Genomic DNA, 22462 nt, shown 5'->3' on the forward strand with positions numbered 1-22462 from the left:
ATATATGCAAATATCTTGCTAATAATACTGACGCGGAGTGTAAAACGAAACGGATGTTAGAATATAATGTTATGATAATCTAAACTAACCGGCCGCCTGCGCTACCTTATCTATTAAAGCTTCATTGTATTATATTTTATTTATTTATTCTTAGATTGAGTAACTTAAACAAGGTTAATAGGGTTAGTCATCTTCAGTTCGTGTGCTTGGTTCGAATGACACGTAGCAAAACAAAAAGAGTCCATCCCGTTCACGGGCTCCTTTCCATATGGCATGAATCTGTAGCATACGCATAGAATAGATTAGAATAGAATAGAATAGAATAGATTAGAATAGAATAGAACAGAATAGAACAGAATAGAATTCAACTTTATTGTCATTGCAATGTCACAAGTACAAAGCAATGAAATGCGGAATCTCTGCTTTTAACCCATCCCCTTGGGGAGCAGTGGGCTGCCATGTGCGGCACCCGGGAAGCGTTCTGGGGTTAAGGGTCTTGCTCAGGGACCCAGAGTGCAGGCGCTGGGGATTGAACCGGGTACTTGCATCCTTCTCTGAGAGCAAGCGCGCTGCTCTAACCACTAGGCCAGCACTCCTCAGCATGCATGAGTCCATGGACGTGTCCAGGCGGCCAGGGGTCAACCCTTCGGATGGCTGCTGTCTGATGTCATCCATCTATACATCGTTCCCACAATCCACCTTTTCAAAATAGGCACAACACAACACACAAACAAAAAGATTACAACCAGCGTTATTACCAAAATTAGTCCTGTTTTAGCGGCCAAAGCTCCCCATTGTCTTAAAATTTCTTCCAGACTTTTCCACGACCAGCTGTTTTTACCAGCATTCTCTTTTACTTCCTCTTTAAGTTTCATAAGTTTAACCATTACTGCCCTAAACGAACCTTTAGGAGCTGTGTTCATGGGAATGTATGTACAGCACTGATTACCAAACATGTGACAAACACCTCCCTTACTTGCGAAAAGCCAATCTAAAGCTTGTCTGTTCTGCATTACCATTCTACTTGTTTCATGCAATTGATCTCCCATTGCCATAAATCCTTCAACCGTGAAATTTATCATCCTTTGCTGATTATAGGAAACGTAATTTATCCATTCAACATTTTTATTAATAGTAACCCAAGGTAAAATAGACTCAAATCCTGCTTTAATTTCATTATGTGCTTTAAATTCATCTGGAATTCCTCTTGGTTGACCAATAAGATTTAAATAAACACCTTTATTTAGTCTGTAATCTCCTAAACTCCGACCTATTTCAATCTGAGCTAATTCTTTTACCCCTTCATACACTAACGTTATCGATACTTTCATTCGTACTAATGCACAGAGCCCTACCCACTTCAGTGGTAAAGTGTTCATTAGCATGTCGTCACCACACATCCAGTTACTGTCTGCCACTGGATACGTTTGATCTCCTAAAAAGAATAGTTTGGGAAAAGTCATAGTTATATTTTTACAGGCCTCTTCTATAAATTCTGGGTTTTCAAACCAAACGGGATTTGTAGCAAACACTGGTGTTACATTTGCATGGTTAAACCAATGTAACACCCAGGTTACATTACATTTTACAGTGGTGTTTCCTACATTAATTCCTTCATTGTCCTCAAAACCTCCACTGACGAAACATTTGTAGTCTGCGTCATAATCTACTTCATAATCAGTAGGTGGAAGTAGTACTGATGTTAAATTCTGCGCACAATGATTCTAATTTATACCCTTTTCATTTTTCTAAGTATTGATGAGAATTTCTTGAACCATATAAGAGTCTGCAACTGAAACCACACATAGGTAATTTAAAAAAATGACACTGCGTCTTTTCTTGAAGTGAACTCACCATTCTTACATTTTTCACGTTGTACAAATGCACATTTTTTGACGTGTATTTTTCTGGAATAACCATAGGAACTGCTCCCGGAGCAACAGTACAGATTAAGCAATCATTTTTAGTTAACTCTCTTGCTGTATATCATGACCAGCTAAACCATGTATTACGTATGACTCTTTGCCATAACGGATCACCCCTTGGTCTGGTTCCATGCCATTTAATATCCTGTAATTTATTTATTGCCCTTGGTTTAGCTACTTTTGGATGACGTTTTGCATAGAACTGATCTAAACCTTCAGAGAAATCTTCACATCATTCCTTTTTAGAGCATCCATACTGTTTTGGATCTGGTTCTGTGAACTCTAATATTAGGTTGTTGTCCTGGTCTGATGTTACCTCAATCGGAGAAGGTGCTGTTGTAATACGGTTTAAAATCAGGTGTTTACTTCGCTTGGTGGGTCTGACTGCAGGGTCTGTTGCCCCCATCTGGGAGGGGCTTGGGAGGCCTACGGGTGGCCTACAGCGCCTCTTGGGGAGCTACGCGGTGACGGACGTGGGTTGTTGACCTGGTAGCTGTGCTGTCGCTGGGTGAGTCCTGGGTGGGTCTGGGGGCCTGGGGTCCCTGGGGCGCGCCGCCCTCGGGCGGGGGCCCCAGGCAGGGCCTCGGGGGTTCCGGTTCCGAGGGGTGTGCCGCTTGGGTGTCTGCCCCTGCACGGGGCCTCTGGTGCGCTGGGGGGCCTCGGGGCCTGTTGAGCTGGTAGGGGGGCATGGTCATTAACATCTCAGGGCAGATGCTCTTCCCCTTTTTTGGATCGGCACTCTGCTAGTAGGGGGAGGGCAGGGAGGGGGAGTAGTGACTTACCCAGCCTGGATGTCTACTGTCAAATGTATGGAGAAATGTTTTAATGTTAGTGTTGGGGAGGGATTAAATCTACGGGGGTAGGGGGGCTTGTGTCTGGCCCCCTGTCCCAGTCCTGGTCAGTGTAGTCTCCCGGTACGGGTTTCGCCTGGGGGGTGGGGTTTGGGATGGCTCGTGCGTGCTGGCTGGCCAGGGTCCTCCATCTTATTAATTTATTTGTTTATTTGATTTATTTATTTATTTATTTATATATATATATATATAAATATATATTATTTTTTTTTTTTTTTTGGGGGGGGGGGGCCAGTAGGCTTGGTGGGTGAGCTGGGGGAGGTGGAGGTGTTGGTCCTGGTGGGTAGTTGGCTGGCGGGCCCTGCTGCCTCTCCCTGGCGCCCGGGCTATGGTGGTGCCGCTGGAGGGGCTCCTTTCTCCGGGTGGGACTTTCGGGGACGGGGGTGCCTATTGGAGTCAGTAGGGGAGCTGGCTCCCTGGGTTGGCTCCCCAGTCCTTTGCTCCCCATCCCCGGACTCCTCCCTCTGCCTGCTCCATCACACCGCCACACATGTAGGTCCTTGGGGAAGGGGCGTTACTGGAGGTTGCCACTTTCTGGTGACGTCCCTCTCCCCAATTTTATCATGCATTTTAGACACTTTCACTTCAAACATTTTCACAACGCAAATTCATGTAGGCAACGGTATGGGGGGTGGGGGAAAGACGTCTGGGGGGGCTTATGTTGTGTGAGCCTCACCTCAGATGGCTCCCTTCACCCCCTCTCGCATTTAGACATTGAGGGTTCTGGGCAGTTGCTTGGAGGGGGTGCGCTGGCACCAGCTTCCTTCCGGACGGGGGGTGGGCTGTGCCATGCACCCCCGTTCGGTGCTCCAAGTTTTAAACACACTTGAGATCAACATGCAACAACACAACATCTGAGCGGGCGTAGGGAGGATCGGGGTCTTCTGCACACCCCCGATCTCCCATGGCGGCACGGAGTCTGGGGGCCTGGAGGAGGTGCGTGCCACTGGGTCCGGGGTCTTGGCGGGGGGCTGCTGTGGGTAGCCAGTGGCTTGCCGGGTCTGGGGCTGACGCCTCTGCTCCCCCCAGAAAGGGGTGGGGGGCAAGGGTGGCTAGGGTAAGGTCGGGGTGGGAGGGGGTTTATTAGGTATATAGTGGGTGAGGGGGGGTTCTGGTCGGGTGACCCGTACGGGTCGTGTTGGCCCCCCCTCTTTGGGGGGCCTGGTCCGGGGGGCGTCTGGTCCGGGGGCGGGGCCGGGGGTCGGGCACAGGCAGACGTATAGTTGAATTGTGGTGACCCCCCCCCCCCACTTGGGATTTTTGGATGTGAATGCTATGTGGGAATGTGTGTACAGCGTCCTTTTTTTTGTGTCTGTGTGTGGTGAGTGGGGCACTAGGGAGGGATGGTGTGAATGAGGTTTTTTTTGTTTAGTTTTTTTGTTTTCTAGGTTCGGGTCCGGTCCGCTCCTTCTCCCAAGAACATCTCAAGTCTCCGATAGGTGCGGAGCCCATCCCCCCACGTCATGCCCTCTTCCACTGCGTTGGCAGGCGCCTTGGCCCTCTGGCGCATTGACGGTCCTCGGGTTTTGGGCGGGTTCCCGGGTGGGCGCCGGCCCAGTCCCGGTGGCGGCTTCGCGGGGCCTGGCCCCCCAGGGGGCGGCCGGGGCCCCTGCCGCGGGGGCAGGGCGCCCCCAGGGCCCATGGCCAGGACCACTTCAGCGCGGCTGGCTGCCGGCGGAGTCCACGGGCTCGTCCCCGCAGCTCTTGGGGGCGTCGGCATTGCGGTGGCCGGGGGATTTCCTCGGGGTCGTCTCCCCTCTTTCCTCGGGGGGGGGGGGGGTTGCAGATTTCCTGTGATGGCCCCTCTTGGGCGCACTGCTTTGGGGGCCCCTTTGGGAGTCCGGGGTTACGGGTCCCCTGACTCCTGCCTCTGTGCTCGGGGAAGGCGGGCCTTTGGTTCTCCACAACCACTATCGAGCTATTTCCTTCTGGATAATTTTCACCTAAACTAGTGCACTCTCACAAACTCCCACAGGTGCTGGGTCCCAGGTATTAAATGTTCACTTATATACAGAAAGGCTATAATCTATTTACTTATTTTCTTTCACTTTCTTTTTTCAGGTATCACATTACACATGTTAGCTTAAATAATAATACACATGATTTAGCAATGGCATCAAGGTGTTACTCGATTGTATCTGTTGCTTTATGTCTGTTGGTTGTGCTGTTCTTTTTGTGTCTCTTTCCAGGTGATGGAGCAGACGGAGAACGTTTTATCATTCTCTCCCTTTTATCTCTTCTTTCTTTCACCTCTTCTCTTTTTTTTCTCTTCTTGTTCTTCCTTTACTCTCCTACTTTCCCATTGTAGTGTCCATATAATTTGAAATTCTCCCTGCAGGAATCACAATAAAGCTATTTACATGCATAAATCAAGCGGGGCACTATGGCGAAAGCTGTTTGCTCCACTTGTGAAAGCAAAATCTGTCAAGCTCTATTTGGCATTAAGACATCAATTCTTATTGCCACATTGCTAGACAGGACACTGGGGGGGGGGGGGGGAATAAATAAATAAATCAGGTGTTTACTTATATTAGGCATTACTGTTGTAATTAATCTTATTATTGAGGGTTTAGTAGTATTTAAAACTTCCTTCGTGGATTTAATTGTATTTGAAACTACTGCTATTTTGAGTTTAATTGTATTGGACACTACTGTCTGCGGATTTGTTTTAGTGGTAACAGTTGTTGGAGGTTCAGTTATAATGTTTTCAGGTCGAATCACCGTAGGTTTTGCATTTTCTAAGTCGTTAGCAACCTTTGTAGCTTGCACTTCCTTTTTACTTGTATTTACCTTGGTAATTTCATCATTATTTGTTGAAATTGGTATTATGTCATTTAAAATTTTGGATGCTGATGTGACTGTTAATGTCTTTTCCGTTAAGGTTGTTGGTTTATTTAGTCCTGATTTGGTGACTGAAGTAGGTAAAGTCACATTTCCTCTAGGGACGGGAAGGGAAGTTTCCATGCACTTTTGCTTCTTCAAATTAGACACACTTCACCTTTACTTCTGATAACGGGACCTTGAAGAGAAAAACAGAGCAACAGCTAACAACACTCAGTTTCATACATGCGTTTTAGTCAAACAACAGAGCTCTCATCATTTAAACTCACACATAGACATCTGTCACACAACACATCTCAATATAAATCATTCACTTCTCACTTTCTCACTTTCCACTTTCTCACTCTCCCGGGAACTTAGTGGGTTTTGTCTAATGGTCCAGATGCCCAATATTCCTGGATTTTTACTGTGCATGCAAACATATTAAAATAATTTTATCTGACCCATAGCAAAAAAAAAAGTAACAATAAACGTTTATATTTCACATGCTCCAAAGCAAGGCCTTCTGTTTTAAATTTGATAAGAGGCTCTTTCACCTCATTTACCTAAACCGGAGTACTCAAAAAACCAGACTGCAATTAACTCTTTAAGGCCACATTTTTCATTGGACTCCCACACCGAATGATCCAAGAAATGCCTTATTTTCACTTCTTCAAAGCGCTTACATTAACAGGGCCACGCCCTAAAAAGACTCCGACCAGCCGGACATTTCTAAAATCAACCTCTTACGATGATTTTTTGATTCTAAAAAGTTATATATACTAGACACGAACTTCAGCTCGACCACAAAAGTCGGATCCATTCAATATTCGGTGTCACACTAGCACTTAACGTGGCGCCCGATTAATGCGGCTGGGAGTAAACAAATCACTTCCTTTTAAGTTGTCGCGTCGTCAATTGTGCTGGAGTTTCATACCATTCCACATCTTGTATGTTTAAAACAACTCTTTACTCACGTGGGAAATACCGACAGATGGCAAGACAGAGGAATGACCCCTCCCAATTGTCAAACAATCAAAAAAGCACTCTTCCCAAATCAAACCACACAGGCGGCAGTTTTGTCATTAACAAACAGAAAAAGAGACAGAGAGAAGTATAAAAATAACTATCTACACTCACCCTCTGTCCTTCTCCGTCTGTGTTTGCCCGGCATAAGTGGCCAGCTCGCGCCGAGAGCCCTACACCGCCTCCTGGGAAGAGGATCTCCCTTTTTTCTTTCATGTCGGGGTTCACCAATTAACCCTGATGTTGCTCATAGCCGTTGTACGTGTGAATTGAATTAAAGTTTTCGTTGGCAAGACAGAGGGACCTCATCTCTCCGAGTCTTCTTTCTTTTTTAAGGTTCAATAGTTAAATAATCTCCCACATAAATAACAATGATTTAAACTGTTAGATTGAGATTTAGTGACGAGTTATGGCAGCAGAAAAAGTGTAATCATCATATCATAATCATCATAATCAACCCTAATCCATCATTTAAAAAACACTGTGGGGTATTAAGACTCCAACATGTAGCCCTGATGTCTGCTTTCTTCTCTGCTGCACAATCCTGACAAACCAGAGGTGGAGCAGCCTGTGAGGCCCTCTAGTGGATGTTGTGGAGTACTGCAGGTTCTTGTACAGAGTTCTGCTGTTTCCTGTCACTGTGGGCTCCACAGCGCAGTAGTACACAGCAGAGTCTGACAGCTGGAGATCCTGGATCGTCAGATTAAAGGTTTTCTCGCCTTTGTTGAGGTCAGCATCAAATCTGTTGCTGTTGAACTCTGGAGCTTTATCTTTATATGATGACTGTTGTTTCAGCATGTACTTTGGGAAGCTGTTTTCTTCTAGTTTGTACCAGAACAATGTAGGTGATGTAGAGCTGGTTTCATAAGAACATGCCAGAGTCAGTGATTCTCCCTGAGCAGCAACAACATCTCCTTCTGTCTGCTTCACTGAGTCTCCTTTACACTCTGGGGAAGAACAGAACATGCAGAGGAAGAGATGAATCAATACAGATGATTGATTAAAGGAGAACAATCAGCAGCTTTAAAGACTTCTATCACATGTAGAATAGATGTCATTTTCACTGATCATTGTCACTTTGAACCATATCAGGTGTTTTTACAAGGTAACAAATGGCAGCAGAAATGATCTGCTCTGATTTTCTGTAGAATGAACATTAAAAGCTCTTCATGTAGAGCTCAGTAATGTGTTCAAGTGGTTGAAGAGGAAACATGTTGAGCTTTGTATCTTACCAAAGAAAAGAGCAGCCAGAATAATCCACAGCCAATGATCCATCTGTCCACCAAGGTTGAAATCAGCAGGAGAAACTAGCTGATGTTCAACATTCAGTCTGACAATTGTTCTCTTCACAGCACCACTTATTATTGACACAATGCTGGAACCCAGAGCACAAGGAGAGCCCCGCCTCCTGGAGAATGGCGCCCTCTAGAGGAGCTGAAAGGTTGACTAGAACAGTGGAAAAAGGCTTCCAGCAGGTTGTCAGAGGGTCAGATGTGCAGCAGGAACTGGTTTTCCTGGATGTAGTTCATAGCAGAAGAAACGATGAGAAATCTTCATGAACATCCTACAGAACTGTGGGTGAGACTGAGCTGATGTTCTGGATCTCAGAGCTTCTTTAATATGTCACTGAACTCGGGACAGAGACTCCTCACACCTCCTGGAACCATCAGACTGCTGCACAGCTTTCTGCTTCAGGCTGATACAATGTTCAACAACAGCTGGCAGAATGCATTTTATATGATTCTATTTTACATTTAATAATTTCCCCCAACAAAAAGCTGCCTCTGTGACAAAGTCTAAAATGAAGACAGCTGTTTCACTGGGCTGAGAAGGAGTCAATTTCAGGTGAGTACAGTAGGAGGTCTACCTGATCAAAATGACGTCACCTTAAATATTCACGTTATTCATATAGCATCAATTCACAGAACATCATCTCATGGTTCCATCAGACGGGTCGGTCAAAGTTCTCTGTCTCAGGAAACCCAGCAGGTTTCATCCAGTCACTGACCTGCAGCTTTCTCTCCTCCTGGATGAACATGGAGCCACGGAGGACAGCTTCTGGCATTGAGTAATTAACTTTGAACATCCAGAGAACATCACTATGTAATGCTGTTTATCTGAATTAACACTATATTTCAATCAACAAATCCTCTCTACTAGGCTAGTAAAACTTAACTAAACTACTAAGCAAAATGAAGATAAAAAAGAAGCTAAGCTAATGAACTATTGACATGTAAAAACAAACAAAAGGTAAAATAAAAGTGGTTGATCATCAGAATAATTCAGTGAATCCTGTTCACTGCAGATCTGATTCAAAAGCATGGAATTGCGTTAAATTAGCTTAACTAATTTAGACAAACCTTTGGCATGTTTTCAATCCATTCACAATGCAAAACGTTAAACAAAACGTTATTTGATGAAATAACATTTATTTTGAGCTAAAGAACCAAAGTTCATCTTAAACAATGTGAATTGAGGTTAAATTTGCTTCACTAATTTAGAAAAACATTTGGCATGTTTCAACCAGGGTCCGAAATTAACACTCGGCAGTCGCTAAATGCGAGTAAATTTCCCGTTAGGCGAGTGAATTTCAGAGGGCTAGCTGCCACATGGCGAGTAAATGTTTGTACCAAATACATTAAAAATAACATAAAAATGACAAAACCCATGTGGGCTGCGGATGACCCGTTTACAGCTCTTTCCAGTCTAAACTCTGCCTTCTGTGGAGCAGCAGGCAAGGGGGGAGAGCGGCTCCCAGATAAAGCCTTCATTCAGAACCAGTCATGGCTGCACGCTGGATCAGAAAACAATTCTGCTAACCAGATTCAGTCTAAAACACCAATTAGTCTGTTTATAAGCTTCGTTCTTATTTATTCTGCCTTTTTTTAACTACGTGCGCTGTGTCTCTGTGCTTCACTGCTCTTATTGCGCCCCCCCCCCCTCTCGGAGCCAGGTGCTTTTATCAGCGGCCAGCCTTCAAAACTTGATTCACTACGTTTAATGTCCTTCCACTTGTACCAAAATGTCCCAATTGAAATCAATAGGAGAGTCAGTACCTGTGTTTCATGCTCTTTTCTTTTTAATGACACAGAACCAGCGGTGCTTTGGAATTCAGGTGCGCAAAATTACGTTACATGTAATTTAGGTGCGCACTTTTAAGGGAAATTTTAAGGAACTTGAAACATCAGGGGCTTTAGCTTAGACCCATTTTTCCTTCTCTCTCCTCTAAGGGAGACCTTTACAGTCTTCATTTATGCATTTTCCCCACTGTTTATCCAGCAGCTGGATCAGCGTAAAGACGCAGCGTGAACCTGTGATATTTTTATTCTTGGCCTAATCCTGCTTCGCTACTAAAGGCCCATTTTTACCCCGGTTTAAGATTTTACAACAAAATGAGGAATCATTGATCAGAGGTAGAACGGTTCAAATACATATTTAATTCTTAGAAATTAAATATGGAGACAGAGTACATACCATTACAAGATGTTATTCTCACCGGTGGATAAGTCTGTCTGTCTGAAGTAAGTTTTACCAAGACATTCCTTTTATCAACTTTAAAACTCCTCCTGCAAGCTCAGAGGGAGGATGACTGACCCCCTCTCCTGCTGACCACCCCCTTGGGACAATAAAACTCCATGTTTATCTTACGCTGGAGCAGGAAAGGACAGACCCCCCTCTGCTTTCCTCAGTAACCCCAACTAAGATATATTTTTAATTCTCAACAAACCCCTGCGTGCTTTAAGTGTTGCAGCTGAGGGAAAATGTTGGACCGTATAGGCTTGATGAAACTCTGCCTCATTCACAAATGAGTATGGATAGAATAATGATAATCTGTAGTGTTTTTTTACACTCGGTCAACTTATGCATCTTCAGTCTCTGCAAGTGTCACTGGAAATGTCTTATTGAGACTTGACTGGGCTACTGGGCAAAATGAAGATAGAAAGAGGCTAAGCTAAGGAACTATTTGCAAGCAAAACAAAGAAAGGACAAACAAGGGTGGTTGATCAGGATAACTCTGTGAATCCTTGTTCACTGAGAGTCTGATTCCAAGAACATGGAATGAAGTTGAGACATTTGCCATGTATTTCAATCTATTCACAATGCGGGGCTCAAGTTAAACGGAGCATTATTTGTTGAAATAATGGCTCTGCTGCCATGTGGTCGGGTCGGAGGCCTGGTGTGAGCACGTTCTCTGAACCGGTTGCGGTCCAATTTGAGCAGGGTTTTCCTTAGAATTCCACAGCTTTCCGCTCATCTGGGTTCGCTCCTCAGTACAGGCTGAGAAGAAATACACAGAGCTGTTTCGCATGCAGGATCTTTGCTCCTGCTACCGGTTGTGAGGTTAGGACAGCAACTTGGCTCTGCATTTGCCCGGACATGTTCCCCAGGCGATGAGAGCGTCTCCAGATGCTGAAGCGGGTAGTCGAGTCTAGCAGACCCTAGATCAAGCATGGCTGGCCCAGGCACCTTCCCTCAGCTGCTGGCTTGTGTGTTGGTCAGGGCCAACCAGGCCTCATGGTTGGCCTTCTTTGTCTGCTCTGTGAGAGCTGCTAAAGAAGTCTGCAGGAGTGAGCTGAAGAAAAGAGAGCTCTTTGTCTGTGGGAGGAAGGTTTTTATTTGTAAGGAGGTTTTTCAGCAGGACCCCGGTGGGAAGAAAGGCTGTCCAAGCCTTGATGGTCTCATGTTGCAGCAGGACAGAATTCCTGTTACCGTCCCCATACCACAGTTCAGAATTCAACCCGAGATCAATTATTTATCATGGCGTTATTGCATAACATTAGTTTACAATTACGGATCATGTCTGCAGACTGGTGAGGCTAATTAAGCTAATAAGTAATGAAGATCATCAGTTTTATCAGAATGTAGTGAAGAATCTAAAGTATTTTCATTTCAAACATCATGGAATGAGCTAAATAGCTTAATCCGTTCATGACAGCATTTATTATGCGCTCGGCAGTTTATGCATTCATGAGTTAAGCAAACATTATTTGATAAATTATGTCTTAAGTCATGTTACCATCTTCATCCTCTTCATTCATTCATCTTGTGGTCACTTCCTCTCATAGATCTTCCTTTCACTATTCTCAGTTTGTCCTTTTTAAATTAAACCTGTCGGCCTGCAAATTGAGTTCTAGGTATTGATCTCAACTTGGTTCCAACATGGCTCCTGCTGGAACCATTGGTTCCCATGGCTCATGGCTTCAGCTCTCGAATTCACAAGATATCAGTCTCATTCCATATCAGTTATTTCCAACCGTCAGCTGCCCTCCTTGCTCGGTCACCTCAATCTCACAAATGCATCATTGCCAGAGTCACGCTTTATTTCCAGGCAGCTCGAGTTCACTAAATTTGTTCTTTCCTTCTTGAACAGGATACTCTGGTTGAGAGCCTGGATCGAAATATATTCTATAATGCCTTTCTGTCGTGGATGTGTTTAAAAATGTACGGATGCTGCCATCCGTAGGTTTTGGGGGGGGGGGTTCTTTATAATTGTTTCACAGGTTCCTGATCACTCAAACAATGGGCCATGGTCATCATCATCATGCCTCACACATCGTTCTGAGCATCCATTCATTTTAGCTGCTCAATGCCCTCTCGGCTTTAAGGTAATCTAACTGCAAATACTGGTGGTGGATTGAAACTTTTCACATGTCTCGCCAGACCCTTCATGTTTCACTCTTTCAAATTGAGTTTATCATTCATAATCATCACAGTCCGTAACTCTCCTATCACATAGTTGATCTTTCATGCTTCTTTCATATCATTATTCATCACATGTATACTTTCATTCATATTGCAACTCATATTGACAGTTTATCCTGTCACTCATTCTGTTATGTATCCTTTCATGCATCTGTCATGCATTCTTTATGTATCCTGCAATGCACTCTCTCGTGCGTCTCGTCGTATCTGGTCCTGCGTCTTGTCATGTGTTCTCTCATGCATGCGTCAAGCATTCTGTTATGCATCCTGTCATGCATCCTGTCACCTGAGTTGCATCTTGTCATGATCACTCATTTCTCTATGTGCATCATCTGCAAGACATCTTCCGCAAGAAAGCATAAGCAAGACATCTTCCGCAAGAAAGCATAAGTAAGACATCTTCCGCAAGAAAGCATATGCAAGACATCTTCCGCAAGAAAGCATACGCAAGACATCTTCCCCAAGAAAGCATCTCTGCTCACTTCTCCTTGTTCATTTCTTTCATTTCATTCACCTAATCATCTCCCATTCAAATCACTATCCCGTCACACTGCCTTATGAGCATACAGACGCTCTGACCTCGGCATTTTTGGGGGGAACATCCCTGTTCTCATACATCTACTTATGCATATTAAAGTATAATTCAGCATTAATGTTCCTGCCGAGGTCTAAGCGCCAAAGACTTAAAATATTGCCAATAAAATCCTTCTAATTGCCATTTCTTTCTCTGTGAGTTTTTCAGATTGAAATGAAGCTGAAGCGCAAGTTCAATCGAAGAAACTCATCGCCTGCCTCCATTCAATCAGAGTCCGATCCGCCTCTGATGTGAGCCAATCAGCTACGAACCGCACCTCCGTGAAGCCAATCAGCATCCCACGCTCATCTTAAAAGCAACTTCAAATCCACGTCTCAGCCTGCTAACCCGCAAGCGCAAACGGATTGTATGTCGGATTTCGAATCAGATGTCCGATTCAACCCACCCCCAACCCCTTCTCCACCATCGTAGCTGAGTTCATCTAGCTTCCAAGACGTTCCTCCATCCTCAACCCATCAGAGTGTTTTCTCCCTTCAGTCTTCAGCACTCCCTATCACCCCGTTATTGGTCCGGCAGAAGACCACCATGTTGGGCCCGGTTCTGCCAGAGGTTTCTTCCCAAAGGGGAGTTTTTCCTCTCCACAGTCACTTCAAGCTTGCTCATCATGGACAGTTCATGCAAACCTGTGTTTATCAAGTTGGACATCTATCTTAAACAGATCACCATATGGACTGAACAAACTTCTTCTATCTCCACTCCACAACCAGTTTCAGACCTGGGGGGAACATCCCTGTTCTCATACATCTACTTATGCATATTAAAGTATAATTCAGCATTAATGTTCCTGCCGAGGTCTGAGCGCCAAAGACTTAAAATATTGTGTCAATAAAATCCTTCTAATTGCTATTTCTTTCTCTGTGAGTTTTTCAGATTGAATTAAAGTTGCTTCTTCTTAAGGTTATCTTAAGTATTTGCAACTATTGTTGTTTAGATTTGATATGAATTAATTTGCAGGATAATTTAAATCAGTGTATGGTGTACAATTATAGGATGTGAAATAGTTAAGGTTTTTTTTGTTTTTAGATATTGTAAATTGTGCTTGATTTGTTTTCCATTTTTTGTGAAGGACTAGGGACGTTTCACATGACCAGGTAGACTCTTGCTGACTGTCTATGCGTCCTGTGCGTGCAACACTCGTGGCTACACCTGTGGACTTAACTGGGGTGCGAGTTCGAGAGCGCATGCGCACACGCCAGTGGATGGGGAGACGGATAAGTGAAAGGACCCTTGTGTGCAGTGGATTGTCGTGCCGTTTGGACATTGTTGTGTGTTCATAAACCGTAAGTTTGGCATTCCTTGTTGGGGGTGAGCTGTTTATGCTAGTTTGTAGAATGTTGTAATTAATATCCGCGTATGTCGCCGAAGTTTGCGTTTATAGCGTGTAACGCGCTTACCGCGAGCACCGCAATTAAGTAAACAGCGGAGGTGTTAACCATTTCCTGCAAAACGGAGATGAAGCTTCTAATTGGATGATCTATTTATATTACGGCGTAGTAGATTTCTGTAGTAGTGTCTATTTTGCCATTGCCCACGTGTGTTCATAAATGGTTAGCCATGGTTTGCTATTAATGTTGCAGTCATCATGCATATGTTCTAACAGGCACTGTTATATTGTGTTTACTTATAGAAACCACAATTCATAACTTCGATGTTACAACTCAAGATACAACTTCAATAAATACTCTAGACCTGTTCATCATATCAGCATTTTAATCAGATGCACCACGTGGCTCCTACAGACTTCATACTAGGATCAATAAAACACCACTTATACAAGAAAATACAAAAAAAGTACAGTATGTTGCTCAAGTGTGTTTTATTGAATATATTTTTTTAGTTTAGTCTTTAAATAACTTTTTACATAGCTTTTATCTTTAATCTCTTTGCTGTAACATCTGTTTCTAACACATAAGCACTTTTAAAACATTTTCTGTTGCTGCACGTCACGCTTGGGAACTCCTCATGTTTCACAGTTTGCTCTCTTGGCGTGGTAGAAGGGCGCTAGCCTAGCTTTAGCCTAGCCTAGCTTTAGCTCCACAATGGCTTCCTCTCCTACTATTACTTCAGCTTCTCCGTCTCTGACTAAGTCTCCCCTTATCTCCTGCTCTCTGTGTCAGATGTTTAGCTATTCCTCTGCCTCCTTTAGTGATAATGGCACTTGTAATAAATGTAGTGATTTTGTAGCTTTGGAGGCGAGGGTGTCAGAATTAGAGACCCGGCTCCGTGCTATGGAAAGACCAGCTGATAGCCGCCCCTCTGCTAGCGCGGAGCCACATAGACCTAGCGTTAGTTCACTTAGTGGTCCTCCAGAAGCACCCGAGCAGCCGGGTAAGCAGGCCGGCTGGGTGACAGTTCGTAGGAAGCATAGCTCTAGATTTCAGCCCCCAGTTCACCACCAACCCGTCTGCGTTTCTAACAAATTTTCCCCACTCAGCGACACACCCGCTGAGAAGCTGACCCTGATTATTGGGAGCTCAATAGTCAGAAACGTGGCACTAGAGACACCAGGGACCATAGTTAAGTGCCTGCCAGGGGCCAGAACGGGCGACATAGAATCTTACCTAAAACTGCTGGCTAAGGATAAGCGTAAATACAGTAAGATTGTTATTCACGCTGGCGGTAATGACACCCGGTCACGCCGATCGGAGGTCACTAAAGTTGGTGTTGCTTCGGTGTGTGAGTTTGCTAAAACAATGTCGGACTCCGTAATTTTCTCTGGTCCCCTGCCTGATCTGACCAGTGATGACATGTTTAGCCGCATGTCATCATTCAACCGCTGGTTGTCTAGGTGGTGTCCTGAAAACGACGTGGGCTACATTGATAACTGGAGAACTTTCTGGGGAAAACCTGGTCTGATCCGGAGAGACGGCATCCATCCTACTTTGGATGGTGCTGCTCTTCTTTCTAGTAATCTGGCTGGATTTATTAGTTCTCCTAAATGCTGACAACCCAGGGTCCAGACCAGGAAGCAGAGCCGTAGTTTAACACACCTCTCTGCAGCTTCTGTACTGTTACCCACCCATTATTCTATTGAGACGGTGTCTTTCCCACGGCCAAAACTTATCAAAAACTTATATAAAAGGAACAAATCATAAAAACCTAATAAAAATCAATACAGTTCACCTTGAACCTAAAAATAAAACAATTAAATGTGGTCTATTAAATATAAGGTCTCTCCCTCCAAAGACTTTGTTAGTTAACGAATTGATTTCTGATAAACAGATTGATTTGTTTTGTCTCACAGAAACCTGGCTACAAGAGGGCTACGTTAGTATAAATGAGTCAATTCCCTCCAATTATTCAAATTTCCACATTCCCAGATCTGTGGGAAGAGGAGGAGGAATAGCAACCATCTTTCAGTCTGATTTATTAATTAGTCCCAGGCCAATTAATAACTACAGTTCTTTTGAACATTTAACCCTCAGTTTCCCTCATCCAAACTGCAAAGCAATAAAACCTCTTCTGTTTGTTGTTTTGTATCGTCCACCAGGCCCTTACACTCAGTTTTTGGATGAGTTGTCAGATTTCTTATCTGATTTGGTGTTAAATACTGATAAGGTTATTATAGTGGGTGATTTTAACATCCATGTTGACACAGAATGTGATAACCTTAGTGTAGCCTTTAAAACTATCCTAGATTCAATTGGTTTTGCTCAAAATGTGCATAAACCGATGCACTCTTGGCTCCATACTTTAGACCTTGTGCTGACATATGGCATTGATTGTGAAGAATTAACAGTATTTCCTCACAACCCTGTCCTATCTGATAATTTTTTAATAACATTTGAGTTTAATCTAACTGAGTTCTCCACCTCCAAAAGAGGGTTCCATTATAGTAGATCTTTATCGGATAATGCTGTATCAAAACTTAAAGAGTCTGTCCCGTTTTTAATGTCCTCCGTATTGCAGAAATGCCCTGTAGATGGCAGCAATGTTGTTTCTTCCAATTCACAAATAGATATCTTTGTAAGCGGTATGACTTCGTCATTGCGTTCTGCATTAGACAATGTAGCGCCCTTGAAAAAGAAGGTGATTATTCACAGGAAGCTGGCTCCTTGGTTTAATTCAGAGCTGCGTTCCTTGAAGCACAATGTTAGGAAATTGGAGAGAAAATGGCGCTCTACACACCAAGAGGAATCCTACTTAATCTGGAAGAACAGTCTATTGTTGTATAACAAGACCCTTCGCAGAGTTAGAGCAGCATATTTTTCATCATTAATTGAGGAGAATAAGAATAATCCTAGATTTCTCTTCAGTACAGTTGCCAAACTTACCCAGAGCCACAGCTCTGTTGATCCATCCATTCCCTTAGCTCTTAGCAGTAATAATTTTATGGGATTCTTCATAAATAAAACTGAATCCATTAAAAATAAAATAATTTGCATCCTCCCAAACATGATTACCTCGTCCTCAGTAAGTGAGGCAGCATTGGAGGAATCCTTAGAACCTGCGCAGTGTCTGAACTGTTTAAAAGCAGTGGAGCTTTCTGAGCTATCTAAAATTTTTGCTTCATCTAAACCTTCTACATGTATGTTAGACCCAATCCCAACCAAGTTGTTTAAGGGGGTATTCCCTCTGATCAGTGGTCCTATTTTAGACATGATTAATCTATCCTTGGTAAATGGATATGTACCACAGGCTTTTAAAGTAGCTGTTATTAAACCTTTACTTAAGAAACCATCTCTTGATCAAGATGAGTTAGTAAATTACAGACCTATATCTAATCTTCTTTTCTTATCTAAAATTCTTGAGAAAGTAGTTGCTAATCAACTATGTGAACATTTAATGACCTACTTGAGGAGTTTCAGTCAGGCTTTAGAGCTCATCATAGCACTGAAACAGCTCTGGTGAAGGTCACCAATGATATTCTCGTGGCCTCAGATAATGGACTTGTGTCTATACTTGTCCTGTTAGATCTCAGTGCTGCATTTGATACAGTTGATCACAATATTCTCCTACAAAGACTTGAGCATACTGTAGGGATTAAGGGAAAAGCATTAGGCTGGTTTAAATCTTATCTGTCGGACAGATTCCAGTTTGTTCATGTTAATAATAAATCTAACTCAAACTCTAGGATCACTTGTGGAGTACCACAGGGTTCAGTCCTTGGACCAATTCTATTTACTATATATATGCTTCCGATTGGCAAAATTATCAGACAGCATGGGATTAATTTCCACTGTTATGCTGATGACACTCAGCTATATTTATCCATTAATCCTGATGATTTCAATCAGTTACTTCGACTGCAGTCATGTCTTGATGACATCAAAAGCTGGATGACTTTAAATTTCCTGCATTTAAATTCTGACAAGACAGAAGTTGTAATCTTTGGGCCAGAGTCTTCAAAAAATAAAGTTCTTAATCAATCACTTAATCTGGATGGCATTAACTTGGCCTCTGGTAATAAAGTTAAAAATCTTGGTGTTGTTTTCGACCAAGACATGTCATTTAAATCCCATATTAAACAGGTTTCCAGAGTTTCCTTTTTTCACCTCCGGAATATCGCCAAAATTAGAAACATTCTGTCCAGGAGTGATGCTGAAAAACTAGTCCATGCATTTGTTACTTCAAGGCTGGACTATTGTAATTCTTTACAAGTCCACAAAATGCAGTTCAAAGCCTTCAACTGATCCAAAATGCTGCAGTAAGAGTTCTGATGAAAATCAACAAGAGGGATCATATTTCTCCAATTTTAGCTTCCCTTCATTGGCTTCCTGTTAAATCAAGAATATAATTTAAAATTCTCCTTCTAACGTATAAAGCCCTTAATAATCAAGCTCCATCATATATCAGAGCTCTGATTACCCCGTATGTTCCTAACAGAGCACTTCGCTCTCAGACTGCAGGTCTGCTGGTGGTTCCTAGAGTCTCTAAAAGTAGAATGGGAGGCAGATCCTTTAGCTATCAGGCTCCTCTCCTGTGGAACCAACTCCCAGTTTTGGTCCGTGAGGCAGACACCCCGTCTACTTTTAAGACTAATCTTAAAACTTTCCTTTGTGACAAACCTTATAGTTAGAGTGGCTCATGTTACCCTGAGCTATCTCTATAGTTGTGCTGTGATAGGCCTAGGCTGCTGGAGGACATCAGGGTCTAATTTTCTCACTCTACTGATTTCTACTGTTCTTCAGTCTACTGTTCTCCAGTTTTGCATTGTATTACATTGAAATGACTGTCGTCATTTCAGCTTTTAACTTTTTGCTCTCTCTCTTTTTCTTCATAGTAGGTACACCTGGTCTGGCGTTCTGTTAACTGTGACATCATCCAGAGAAGACGGCTCACCCGCTACTACCATCTAATATAGAACAGATTACTGGATCAATGTGTGCTTCTGTGCTTTTTTGTCTCTCTTGTTGTGTCTCTGCTCTGTCTTCTGTAACCCCAGTCGGTCGAGGCAGATGACCGTTCATACTGAGCCCGGTTCTGCCGGAGGTTTTCCTTCCCGTTAATGGGGAGTTTTTCTTCCCACTGTCGCTTCATGCTTGCTCAGTATGAGGGATTGCAGCAAAGCCATGTACAATGCAGACGACTCTCCCTGTGGCTCTACGGTTCCCCAGGAGTGAATGCTGCTTGTCGGGACTTTGATGCAATCAACTGGTTTCCTTATATAGGACATTTTTGACCAATCTGTATAATCTGACCCAATCTGTATAATATGATTGAACTTGATTTTGTAAAGTGCCTTGAGATGACATGTTTCATGAATTGGCGCGATATAAATAAAATTGAATTGAATTGAATTGAATTAAAGTGAGAGGCACCAGAGAATCCCAGATGTGGTAGCACGTTACTCTAGCGATCGATCGCCCTACAATGATCCGCAGGCGAGCAATGGTCTGGGTCTCCTCTGTTTCTTTCTTGCTGAACTGGCCAGGATGCCTGAATGGTGGAATGATGAGTTTGGCTCCAACTTCTTGAAGGAGGTCTTGAATGAGGAATCCTTTATCTGCCATGACTTCATCTCCCAGGTCCAGCAGAGGAAGGATTCCACTGACCTTCATTATTTCTTTGTCTGAGATGCAGCCTGTGTACAATGCTGAAATAAATGTCACCAACCCACAGGGAGCAACTCCGATCAGCCCTTTCAGAGTGGTGTGGTTCTTGTAGGCTGAGAACGTTTCAGACTGTAAGGTGAGGGATGATGGCGTCTCCAGAGCAACATCTGTGCAGTCCAAGATGACACGGACATTTGGAGACAACTTCATAAATCTCTGAGGCATACTGGCTTTTACCTTCTCACGACTAATCCACAGGTTGATGGAAGCGAACACAGTGAAGAGTTAGTTGCCCCAAGTGATGATCACTCGGCTGACAGTAGCTATGCTGACTTGAAACATGTCAGCGATGAGCTGCTCCTTCATGCCCACTGCTACCCTGAATGAGAACATCAGGAACTCATCGATCAGAGGCATGCAGCGGGCAGAGCTGGCTTCAGCACAGGCTTCCTCTCCAAGTTTCTGTGCTCTGGTCCAGTACACCAGGCGTGATGCAGAGGGTGCAATGGACTCCCAGAAGATCCGGAACACACAATCAGATGGAAATTTGGTGTAGAATCGGATCTGGTCATCAGAGCCACAGTAGCGACTAAAAAGTGTGGCAGACAAATCCACTTTTTGAAGTCTGGCCTCCAACTCCTTGATGTAATCCAGAGCTTCATCAAGTGCAGCTGTAAAACCATAAAATAAAATATAACATGCGGTTGGCGAGAAGTTTTAATTATATAGATGTAACATTACTTATGTGAAGATCAATCGATGTTGGGAGTTGGAGCATGTATGTATTTACATAATCTCCACAAAATTATGCTAAATAACTACCACATTTTGTGGTAGTTATTTAGCACAAAATACACAACTACCACGTAATCGATTAGCAATTATTTCATTATTATGTGAACATAATAATAATAATAATAAAATTATTATAGCAATAGGTATATTTGACTGAAATTATCTTACATGCCAAATGTATACGATGTACTACCTTAATTTGATGTTTACCTGCGGGTGGATGTGCCACATAATCATGGTCCACAGTAGCATCTTTATCCTGGCTAGCTTCCTGAGAGAGGACAAACTGCCGTTTCTTAGCCCTCTCGAAAGCAGACTCTCTCTTTGCTGGTGCAGTAAAGTTATTCCAGGTGAAAAGGGAAGGAACAATTCCACTTTTAAGGAGGCTGGTAGGAGATTCGCCGACAAAATCCTCCAGTGTGAAGTGGCGGCTACATACGAAAGTGCTCCTTGTCTTTATGCAAAAGTTGGGACCTTCATCTCATCGGATCGCGTGGATCCACTCCCTCCATTGGTCCGGGTCCGTCGGAAATGCATGATAGGACAGATATGGCTGTTTTCTTGCCCCACATGAACAACCAGGTACAGAACAAAAACAACTGCGCCGAGACTGAGCCATTTTCTTGAGGCTTTTAATGCTAACGCTATAGCCACCGGAAGTTGTCAAACCCCACATCCGCTTTAAAACCCAGAAGTGTGAAAAAGGTCAATTCACCTCACAAATACGCAGAGGGGAGAAGAGGAGAAGACAGTGGACACATGTCCCCTGTTCAGTGTTACTCTGTGGACATTCACAACTAAATCAACTGGAGAACTCTGTCAGTTCAGTTTCCAAGATGATGAAAAGCTGATTTTCCTTCTATCAGAGCAAAGGAAGCAGAAAAGTAGTGAAATGCAGTCTGTATCTGTGGTTAATGCAGCAGCTGGAACAAAACCTGAATCCCTGTTCTTAAACTCACCTCTAATGTGAGATAGAAGCAAAAAGAGGTAAAGCAACATGTCTGTGGAGCTCTGAAAGCCACACAGCAGATGAACAATGTTCCTCCACTGCAGGAGGAAGACATAATGTCATTGGAGGAGCTGAAGTTCAGTGGGCGGGGTCACTTCTACTCAACCAATCAGAGAGTTTCCTGCTTCCACAGCAGCTCTGTCTCTGATCTTTACTGCTTCATGTCTCTGTTGTCTTTGTCATCAGTCCAAGGACTCAACAATCAGTGGTTGAACAGTGTGTGAGGCCCTCTAGTGGATGTTGTGGAGTACTGCAGGTTCTTGTACAGAGTTCTGCTGTTTCCTGTCACTGTGAGCCTCACAGCACAGTAGTACACAGCAGAGTCTGTCACTGCAGCAGAGGAGATCAGCAGGTCCATCTGGGTTTTATCTTCACTCAATTTAAAGGACAGACCAGGAACCGGCTGAGACATTTCTCCTCCTGTTCCTGAGTGAGAGATCAGGAACTCTGGAGGTTTTCCTGGATTTTGTCGATACCAGAAGAAATAATCATTTGTTGCTTTTCTTGAAAAATTGTAGCTCAGAGTAACAGATCTGCCCTCTAAACTGAACATCTCCTTTTCATGTGGAGTCAGTTGATCACAGCTGACACCTAAAGGAAGAAACATGTGTTACTATTGAAGTTCTAAAAGTTTTCATAATGAGTCGTTCACACATTTTACCAGTTTAAAGCATCCAGACCCAATCTGACCTGTCAGAAGTGAGGCAACGATCAGAGAAAGTCCATAATAGTCCATGATGAGC

This window comes from Fundulus heteroclitus, unplaced genomic scaffold, assembly GCF_011125445.2.
Source record: "Fundulus heteroclitus isolate FHET01 unplaced genomic scaffold, MU-UCD_Fhet_4.1 scaffold_230, whole genome shotgun sequence".
NCBI lineage: Eukaryota > Metazoa > Chordata > Actinopteri > Cyprinodontiformes > Fundulidae > Fundulus > Fundulus heteroclitus.